Consider the following 12,034-nt stretch of genomic DNA (forward strand, 5'->3'; position numbering starts at 1 on the left):
AGTCTAGAGGAAGAGAGACAATATTTTCTTTATTCATTAAAGCATCAATTTGAACTGTCCTTATGAAGCTATCATTTATTACCAATACTTGAAGTCTCTGTGACTCAATCCATGTACACATCATCAATAATCTCTCGAATTTAGGAATGCCATGCTACTTCAAGCTCCTTTGCAACATTTTTCTATCGTTTCAGACCACCTGGAATGCTACTTTTCTAATTACATCAGACACAGCAGAGTTATAAACTTGTGTCATTTGAATCCCAACAGAACTGAATCCAAGTCGTTATTCGAATGAATGAATGTATTCTATTTTATCTGTTACCATAGCCAAATCTTGAAAATCTAAAGATTATTTTGATTTAGGATTTAAAGGTAACTGTGGGAAAAAAAAAAATTGAACTTGATCTTAAGTGAGCCAAGTGTTACTTACATTAAGGCAACATTTGTGAGCAATCAGGTAGCGTTTTATAAATTCCTGCCTAAATCCTGTGGGATTTTAATTTAATATTAAAGTGGATGTCCTCTCAAATTGAAGATTTTTCAGCATTAGGTTTAGACTGTGAAACAGAAATTTATTTTACTGCTGTAACTGAGTTTAGAATACATAAAGAATCTGATAATAACTCAGCCCAATAACACATTTGGTGAAGATGTTTTATTCATTCATTTCCACCTATATGTTCAAAGTTAAATATTAACGTGTGTTCTTGATAAGCAAACTAAGAGCACATAATTTTTAACTTTGATCCTCACTAGCAGATAAACCATGTTGAGGTATATTGAACGAACACCTGAGAGAACCTTGTCTTTTCATAACTAATAATTAAATCTACTCTTCAACCATATTGGAAAAACTTCCTGTTTTTCTATTGAAGCACAGAAAATATCTAAAAAATATTTTATCTTATTGAAAATGAACAAAAACTTTCAACCTGGTTTCTCCATTATAAATCTCCTGCGCAGTTAGTGAAAGACATAGATCTTTATCTCTACTTAATTGTCTAATGCAATCTTTATCTTTGGTCTCCAGGACAATTATCATTGCTCTTTCTTCCCCATATTATAACCTAAACTTTGGAAAAGTATTTGGTAAGAAAATTAGTAAGAATTCAGGACTCAACTGTTCGATATGACACTTGCTTCCATGGCTTTAGAAGTGAAGAGGAGAAAGCCAGTTTGAAGTTTAGCATACTTTTTTTTTCTTTTAAAAAATAATACTAAGACAAAGAAGCATAGATTTTAATCTAAATATAACCTTCTCATATGAGTTAAGAAAGCAGTATATATAATTCATGGAAACTTAAGAAATCAGCAACATCAAAATATGCACAAGACATGTAGAAACTGTACAAGAAACAAAGGAGGAAAGAGGGTCATTGTTCCTCACCTAAAACCCAGCTCCTCAGGGGAAGTGAGAAGAGCGACGGGAAGGAGAAAGTAACACAGTCACTTGCCTTTTATACCAAAAGGAGTTGATGGTGAATTAATTGATATCTTCTCTCTCTCTCTCTCTTTTTTAACTTTATGTTTTCACTGCCACAGACACAACAAAAAAATTGTAAGATAATTTTCCCTCCAGCCTATTGGCAGGGCCGTTAGGGCTTTTTGTTTCGAATTATCCAGTTCCTAGCCTTCTGTAGAATGGATGTCTGCCCGGATTTGTGCGGCATGGCAGGTGGTAGAGACCATACTCCCACACTGACTGAGAGAAGGATGTCAGAGGAGATGGCGGTTCAGTGTGGTATGTGCAGCATCAGTGCCAGACTTGGTAAGAGACAAGCAGGGGCACTGCTCTGTTCCAGAGAAGAAGGAATGGGAGCCATGTGAGCCATTGCAGCTGGCCAATGTGGGCTGAGGGCAGGATGGGCGAGATGAGTGGGAGAAGGGCAGTAGTCAGAACTGATAATCAGACTTCTCACTCATTCTCTCAAGTAGAAGCTCAGAACCAGATTTAATTTGATTTTGGCAAAACAAAACAAAGTAAAATATATTCTTATAAAGTGTCCTGGAGCAATTCATACTGTTACACTGTGAATACCTCATTAAACTGAGTTGACTTTCATAACTAATTCAGAAACAGACCTACATTTCCCCGAGTTCTGTGTGGTTCCCGCAAAAGTTACTACATTCTTTAGAATGTTTTTAGAATGTTTAGGAACTCCAATTATCTTAGGAATAGTTCCCAAACATCAGAGTTTCTGTGTACATATATGTCTCTAAGTTATTATGTTTGACAATTCAGAACAGAAGAGTCTCCGGCCATAAGAACTGAAGCACTAGGAGCAACATTTATGTTCAGAACCTCCCCTGTCTTTATGTTTACTCCGTACCTCTTAAATTCACTGTTCCTGGAGGCTTTTAAGTTTGTGATAGTTTTATTTTAACTGTGGAAACTTTGTAAAATTATTTTCAGAGAAAGAATGTGTATATTTTTCAATAATGGGAATGATAGGTCCACTCTAACAATTACAATAAGCCAAATAACAGGCTTAAGATAGGGACCGTTATACTTGTTATACTTGTTTAGATAGCAAATAAAGATCCAGGACAAAAGAAATGACACTATGAAAACAAAGTTCTGCTTCACACCAGTCACAAATATCCTCCAATAATGGCATTCATTATATAAGGTATATAACAATACAATGCTGTCAGTGTGAATTCTGAACCATGCACATAGTTCTTTTCTTACTCTACCAATTTGGATGTAGATCTATTGAAATATGTGAATGGTCAACCAAGTTTGTCTTGAAATACTTGTGTGCTATATATACAATGTGGCAAATGCCAGAATAGAAAGTGTGTTTTTTCCTACACTGATGGAAATCAGGCAATGATTGTTCCATGAAAGTGTAAGAAAATGCATGTGATTTTTCATTGTATTGATTCCTCTCTCCCTTGAAAAACATACTCCCACTTTATTATCATAAAACAATTACAGATTGCTCTGTGTTATATATAGCACTATTAATTTGTGCTTAGTTAAGGGTAACTATCCTCTTATTGGATATTAAAACAGAGCTCAATATATTTAAGGCATGTGAATAAATTTTTACAAAAATCTTTCTGTACGTGTAAAATTTAATGAAATAAATATTTTCTATATCTATTCTTCATTTAGCAAATAACCAAAAGAATAGATGATATTTATAATTATGATCTAATAAAATGTGTTTTTTAAAGATTTTTTCTAAAGCTGCAATAACAATTATTCAATATGTCTCATGAAATAATTTATAAAAAAGGACATTGGTTTTCCTCATATATAGTTTTCAACTACATAAAATCCTGACCTAATGTCTGACTTTTAGCAGTTATTTATAAATGAACTATATTCACAGAGAAGTTATGCACACCTGGTAAATTATGAAGTCAATTGTTCATTTTGCCCTCTTATTGAGTGTTGCACGATTGCTGAGCAAGCAATTCAATTATGCTTCGGGGCTGCAGGTGAAAATAAAGGTCCACTTGAGGTGGTTTCCATGCTTTGGCCTCGTGACAAAAAATAATCAAGATCTGATATTCAACCTTTTCCCACTCAAACCATAGTTTTGAATTGAAATTGAATGTACAAAATGTGAAATTATGTTGCCTTTTAAACTTCAGGAAAAATATCATATTGCTGCCTATACAAACATAACATTGCTTGCTGGGTGGTGTTATGTTGGGATTCTATATGTGAAGTGACAAGCAAAGAAACATGACTCCACTTTATGTTCCTATGTCCCCAAAAATGCACTGCACTGATTGAAAAAAAAAAAAACAGTTATTTTCAATCTTCATTCCAGGACTCACTGGAAAAGAGTCAATACCCACCCTTTTTTTTTCCCCTAAAGAAACTTGACAGTATTGACTAACATAGACAATTAAGACATATTTTCACTTTATATAAATCATAAATTATATATACATGTATATATGATTATTATCAGAAAAAGAGACTAAGTTAAAGCTTTCTAGGTAAACCACTTCAATATTTTTTTTAAGTCAGGAACCACTGACTTTTATATTCTTGAGAAAAAAGATGTTTTTAATTCCCCTAAAGCTTTCCCACCTTTCGGAGATACGTGTATTCATGAACAATGAGAAACAAGCTTCTGATGCTAATTCTGGTAGGTAGGTTTCAAAATGGAAAGTATGGCTTAACTGAGAAGAGGAAGCATTTACCCTTCTTGCTAGAGACCCCTAAGAAAGTAAGCAAAACTAGTCATGGGGATGGCACTGACTTCCAGTGAGTGCTGTTAGACAAACCATGAGCTATTTGCCTGGAGCCTATGGGTGTGAGTACACGGAAGTATAATGCAAATATTTTTAATTACTATTTTTTTAAATTTAAAACTCTTATACTATAATCTGTTTTTTGATATAGTATAAAATAAAGCACATTTTTTATTATCTATTATTTTTATTATCTATTACTATCTAATCTTGCAACTCAAAATTCACTCCTAATACTAAGGACTGGAATCTTGAAAAATTGAAATATTTCTAAAGGCTCCTAAGCCTTAGATCTTATATTAATATGTAACTGCCTACTGGAATTGTCACCTCAAAGTGTCAAGTCTAATAGTGGATTTTTATTCTTGCATGTATCTACCTGTTTTCCTAATTTATGTATTTGTCGTCAGAACTTCTTCTCTCCTACACATCATCCCTATACTTCCATTCAACCCTCTTCCCTACACTACCCTCAAGACTACCAGTCATTTCCTATCTATTTTTTATCATGGAAAGCATTCAGTCTCACATATTTCTCTGTTTTCATTGTGCTCAGTATTGCCATATACATTTTGTGAAAAAATTACACTTTGTAAAATTATTACAAAATCAGTACATATTCATTATGAAAACTTGAGCCATGTGGAAATTTATAGGGATAAAAATAAAAACCTAGTGCAATTTCATAACTGAGAAACAATTGCTTTTCATATATACATATTAGATTTTGGATAATTAGACCCTGTATAACACAGTTCCAAATCCCAATTTTTTTGGAAAAATATTTTTCTGTCATTGTTATTATTATTAAACATCATTTAATAGCTGGCTAATATTCTATCTTGGGGATGCACCACAGATTTTTAAACCATTATATTCTTCTAAAGCAAACCTATTTTAGGTTTTGGTTATATATAACTTTATAAGGAACAATTTTAAAACAAATTTGTTTGAATTTCTGATAATTTAGGTTTGTTTCCTAGAAATGAAATCACAGAGTTGAAAACTATGAATGTGGGTATATAATTAGTATAGTCTATAATACTATACTAATAGTATGCTTCTTAAAGTTGTCAGTGTGAAGTGGGGAGTTTGATTATAAGACCCCTTACAGAGAAAAATGACAACCACAAGAATGAATATTCACTGTTTTTATAAGATTAGGATGAAGAAAACAGTTGCTCAGGAAATCCATAGCTTTTTCAGAGACTGGGTTCAGAGTGGAATGGTCATTCTTCAAATGCAGGATACTGGGATCTAGTGCCTAGTGTTCCAGAAAAATATTTCTAAAGTAAAGGAAATAGGGGTGCCTGGGTGGCTCAGTCAATTAAGGGTCTGCCTTTGGCTCAGATCATGATCCTAGGGTCCTGGGATCCAGCCATGTATCAGGCCTCCTGCTCAGCGGGAAGCCTGCTTCTCCATCTCCCACTCCCCCTGCTTCTGTTACCTCTCTCACGGTCTCTCTCTCTCTATCAAATGAATAAATAAAATCTTTGAAAATAAATGAAGTAAATAGTGAATTGTAGGGTTTGTTTCTTAGAACTTCTATCAGTGCAGTAAAATTACCTCCATAGGGGCCATGAGCAAAGAAAATCAGTCTTTGGAGGTATATGGATTTGTAATAATCCAAAGAGCAGTCCTAGACTAGAGATTGAGGAAACGGTTCTCCATAAATCTCACCTCATAAACACTCTTCTGAGGGGAGGGAACGGAAAAGAATTCTGACAGTAGGACTAGGAATGCACACAGTTTATACCATAAAGAGCTAGATGGAGCTTCCATGGCTATCTAACCCTGGGCTGTCTCTAGCTCTGGAAAATCCAGAGGAAGAAGGGGGCAGTAAGGAGGCCTCTATGCCTTGGGTCCGACAGAATTTTCTGCTCTTGAAACACCTGGTGGCAAAGTACGCAGGAAAACCACTGACTACAAAAGTTGCTTGCAAGAGCGCGCCCTCTCTTGGAGGAGGGAAGAAAACTCACTGTTAACGAGTCTGGTACTCAGGCACCCCTATAGATCATGTTACTTCTTGATAGATGATAGAACTTGAATTTCTGACTGGCAGACTTTCCTTCCAATGCCCTGCTGTGAAACATTGCTCAAGGACCTCCAAACAGATCTGCATTTCCAGAGCACAGCTATTGCAGGAGATCAGTGAGGCCTATCTAGTTGGCCTTTTTGAACAAAACAATTTGTGCGCTATCTGTACTAAATGTGTAACAATTATGCCCAAAGACATCCAGCTAGTAGCTGCATACATGGAAAATGTACTTAAGAATTCACTATGCAGGGGAGTGCCTGGGTGCTCAGTGGGTTAAGCCTCCGCCTTCTGCTCAGGTCATGATCTCAGGGTCCTGGGATCCAGGCCCTTGTCTGGCTCTCTGCTCAGTGGGGAGCCTGCTTCCCCCCCTCTCTCTGCCTATTTGTGATCTCTCTCTGTGTCAAATAAATAAATAAAATCTTAAAAAAAATTCACTATGAGGGGAAACATTTCATTATTAAAAAAAAATTCTTTTCTTCCTGTTACTGAATTTTTCCCCCCATGAGATCAAAAGGTACCTAAGTATATAATTGCAAGTGGAAAAATAAGGGATAGAAATTGGGTATTGGCAGTTTTTCCATTTTTCTTTGTGTGTAGATTTTTAATATAAATGGGGATGTAGAGCATTAATACAAGTCAAAACATTTCAGTAAACAAATTTTAGCAGTTCAACTCTAAAATAATTATAAATCAACCTGTTATATTTTTCTGAACAATTTTAGCATTTAGATTTTTCAAAACAAGCATATTTCTAATTGACAGCAAGTAAATGATATTTGTAGTATTTTTATCATACAGATTCTATTCATTTATTGCGCCTGGGTGGCTCAGCTGGTTCAGTGTCTGCCTTCAGCTCAGGTTATGATCCCAGGGTCTTGGGATAGAGCCCTATAAGCTGTTTTTAAAAACAGCTGCATGGAGAGCAAGCTTAAAGCTCTCTAAAGTACTTAACCACACAATGCATTTGATAGGGTGACCACCTGTACAAAGAGACAAAACAAATCACTACACTTATGTAAGGATAAAACTTCTAGAAAATATACTCTGGGTCCACACTAACACACAGAATAGGGCAGGAAAAAGTTCTAAATTTGTATGTCACTAGAAAATAGATAATAATTATGGTCTGAAAAATATGAAATTATGTTAACTGTAGCCATAAAAAATTTTCAATTTAACACTCATAGTATTTTTCACTTAATCAATGTGTCTTTTGTCAAATGCTGTTAAGATTTGTTCTCCTAGGAAATGAAGTCATTGGATCAATTCAATAACATACACTAAATATACTTTTGGATTAAGAGTAGTTGTTCCAAATCCAGTATGGTAGTATTCAATTCAATAAAAGCAATTTGATACAGAACTTCAGTAGAAAAACCTGTAGCTCTTTGATGGTTTCGACTCTAGTTAGAATGGATTCAATGATCTTCTTGCGCTCAATAGTAAAGCCTTAACCCCTGCACAAACAAAACTTTTATTCTTTTGTTTTTAAAATCAGGAAAGAAAGCATCAAGACCAGTATGAAACCAGGCCCTTGGGTCCCTAAAAGCCTTGTTTCTGGTGTTCTCCACTATGTCCCCCATGTTCTGGCTGGCCCCACAAACATAGATTATTTTTTGTTTTATGGTTTGTCCTTTTAATTAATATTTTTAAATAAAACTTAGGTTAAAAAAAATAGGAGACTCCAAAAGTATTCCTGTGACCATATTATGTGATCGTTCCTACTAGTTGTGACTCTTCCACTGGTATTTACACCCAGTTCTTTTATAACCATCAAGGGTCACAGGTTAGATCTGAGCTAAGGTACATCACCAATTCATGGCCACAGTGTTGAGGTCCTCAGAAAGATCACCAACTTCTCCAAGTATTTTGTGATGATTTTAGGCTATTTATACAAGGTTTTGGAAAACATGGGAATTGTCAGATGAGAGATAATGTAGCTTTATTTTGCTTCCTCTTCAAGTGAAATATTGACCCAGATATGTAAGAATTTGTCAAGAAGCAAACAGGCTCAAGACTTAGAAGTAAATTAAAATAAATTAATGGGACTTTTTATCTAGAAATAAAATTTACTCCATTAAATAACTCATCCAGGCAGAATTATATATCCCTAAAAGTGGGTGTCATAAAGACCCTGTTTACCATTATATCTTCAAGCATAGGGTTACCCTAAAATATAATAAACATTCAATAAATATTTGTTGAACAAAATGACAAAATAAATGTGCATTCCTTAAAGTCTACCGAGATTAATAAATTGATGAGGATGAGAAGACTTCACAATTTACAACTGTCTTAAACCTGTAACAGAGCATTTTACTCTGTTTTAGAAGCAATGTATTATTTTTTAATTGAATTTGCACATTTGATCATAGTGTGTATAAGCTTTATGGGTATTATCAGGTTGTGATTTTTTTTTAAGATTTATTTATTTACTTGAGAGAGAGAAAAATCACAAGGAGGTGAGTCAGGGGGAGAGGGAGAAGATGACTCCTTGCTGACCCAGGTTTGATCCCAGGATCCTGAGATCATGACCTGAGCCAAAGGCAGGTGCCTAACTGACTGAGCCTCCCACACTCCTGGTTTGTGTTCTTTTTTAGGGAATTGTGATTTTTTTTATTGTTTTTCTTAAGAAGTTCTTGGTAAAATTTCTTATCCGTTTTTACTTTGTTTTTACATAATTAAAAATTATTTTTATTTACTTTTATATCAGGCCTTTCCTCAGTTTTGAGAAAGTAATATTAATTTTTATATTAGCTTGATTAAAAATAAATTCAAGGGGTGACTGGGTGGTTCAGTTGGTTAAGTGTCCTCCTTTGGCTCAGGTTATGATCTTAGGGTCCTGGGATTGGTCCCTGCATTGAGCTCCCTGTTTGGCGGGAAGCCTGCTTCCCCCTCTCCCTCTGCTGCTCCCTCTGCCTCTGCTATCTTGTTCTCTTTCTCAAATAAGTAAATAAAATCTTTTTAAAAATTATAAATAAAAATAAATTCAAAAGTGTGTAAGTAGCATTTGGATAAATTTCCCACATTATTTTTCATAAATTTATTGATATAATATAGATTGTAGTCTTAGTTGCTAATTCATTATTGAAATATATTTCTACGTATGAATGTGTAAAGTGTACAACCTGTATCATTGTGTAAAAATTGTCATCTATTTGTATTAAATTTGAGTACAGTAGAAGATAAAATTTTTATATTACCTCATAACAAAACCCTTTGCTAAGAGAAGTCCTTGAGCTTATTTGATTATGGATGAATTTTTAAATTTTTCTTTTTTGGACAACCTATGGAATGGGAGAAGATATTTGCAAATGACATACTCAATAAAGGGTTAGTATCCAAAATACATAAAGAACTTATACAACTCAAAATTTAAAAAAACAACAACAAATAATCCAATTTAAAAATGGACAGAAGACATGAACAGATATTTCTTTAAAGAAGACATACATACAGGTGGCTGACGGATACATAAAAAGATGCCCAATATCACTCCTCATCAGAAAAATACAAATCAAAACCACAATAAGATACCATCTCACACCAGTCAGAAATGACCAAAATAAAAAACACAATAAACAATGTTGGTGAGGATGTGGAGAGAAAGGAACTCTTATGCTCTGTTGGTAGGAATACAAACTGGTGTAGTCACTGTGGTTGGTTACCAGAGGGGAGGTGGGGGGTGGTAAGTGAAATAAGTAAAGGGGATTAAGAGTACACGTACCATAATGATAACGGAGTAATGTATAGAATTGTTGAATTACTATATGGTACACTTGAAACTAATATAATATTATATGTTAGCAGCACTGGGATTAAAAAAAAATCTTTTTTGTAGACTACATGTGTATTGAGTAAAACGGAATACAAGAACTGATATAGACCAAATTCCTTTTGATCTTGCCTAGAGTCTACCTTACAAAACAAAGAATCATTACTTCTGAGTTGATAAGATTCTAAAACTGAATTCCATAAGTTTAGCAACTAGGAAAAAGACTAAAAATAAAGCTCAAAAAGGATACGTTAAAAGTTAAGTAATTAGCTCTTTTGTAGCCTTCTTGTTTTGGCCTATAATAGATTTCAATTATTGTGTTTTAAATTAATTGAGATCAATAATCAAATTTTTGTAATGTATAATGTTAATTTTGTTAGTATATTAATTTTGTCTATTCTAAAAAGAGGCAAATTTAGTAATTCTATCTTTTGTTAAATCTAGACAGTTTTCTCAGTATAAAACTCTCAAATTTCAGCCTTTCATTTCTTTTCCATGTATACACAGTCAATTGAACTTAACTTGGTATTTGCATATTTGTACATATGAAGGAAAAAAAATAACATTCTTGTTTAAGTTTTTTTTTTTAATTAACTAATGCACAAATCACTCGATGTGTCTCATTTTCACTATCAAATTCTAGGAAATACATGGAGAGGCACAAAGAGATGGTGTTTTCAAATTACAAATTAATTACCACAATGATAATAATAATGGTGAGAATTTGTTTAGATTTCCTGTACCATAGATCCTCTTCTATTTGCTATGTACATATATTACAGCATTTGACACTCCAGGAAAACTCATAGGATATTGTCATTTTCTGCATCCTGTTCATGGTCACACAACTACTGCATAGTACATCCTAGATTTGCATGCATGTCTACCTGATTTCAAAGCATATGCCATTTCTCATCCATGTCATTCTTTAATTCTAAATTGTCTGTTCACGTTAACATTTGGTAGAAAACTAGAGGTGATGATCTCAGGTATATAAGAAGACAAAATCACTTATTCCATCAGAGATTTTGGTTAGAGAGGAATTGGTGAGCAGTGCTGATTATGGCAATAAATTTTATCATTCTTAGTCCTTCTACAGGTGACAATAAATCTAGACTTCAGATGGCTATCTCTCAGAATGGGTGAATTGAGTTTCCCAGTAGAGGAAACAATACCCTCATTATTCTCCAAAAAGGTAATCTTTCAAAGTAGCCCAACAGAACTACAGAGAATCAGAATACAACTCTAAAGTTGAAACCTAATGTGACTTGCTTGGGACTGTGGGCACCACAACCTGCATCCACTTTGCAGGCAAAACATTGGACTCATGCCATGTTCCTTTAAATTCTCAAACAATGACAACATTTCAAAATGTTTTTCATTATAATCTTCTTGCTATGAAAGTGAGAGATTATCACTATGATATTAATCATTGATACAATCAATGTTTACATTGATTTTGTACTCATAAAGTTCAAAGAAAAATGCACCTTAAATATGAACAATGATATTTCTCAAACTGATATTCTATTTATTAATCAAAATAATGGGTCGTAGTACCTAGAATCAGAAATGAAACGTGGGCTGTGCATATCTGCACATCAGGACTTAGACAAACCAATAAAAAATCCAATATCCAGGGGCATCTGGGTGGCTCAGTGGGTTAAGCCTCTGCCTTGGGCTCAGGTCATCATATCAGATTCCTGGGATCAAGCCCCACATCAGGCCCTCTGCTCAGAGGTGAGCCTGCTTCCCCCTCTCTCTCTGCCTACCTCCCTGGCTGCTTGTGATCTCTCTCTCTCTCTCTGTCAAATAAATAAATAACATCTTTAAAAAGAAAAATCTAGTATCCAGAACAGCAAAAGATGTTTCATGGAAAATCAGGACAGCAGAAGGCAAGCAGTCAAATATCTAAAGATATGCTTAATTTAATAGCCAATAGCAAATAAAGAATACCATATCTAGCTTTGCAATACTATTTGCAGATAGACTCCTAAATG

This window comes from Martes martes, assembly GCF_963455335.1.
Source record: "Martes martes genome assembly, chromosome: 6".
Taxonomy (NCBI): domain Eukaryota; kingdom Metazoa; phylum Chordata; class Mammalia; order Carnivora; family Mustelidae; genus Martes; species Martes martes.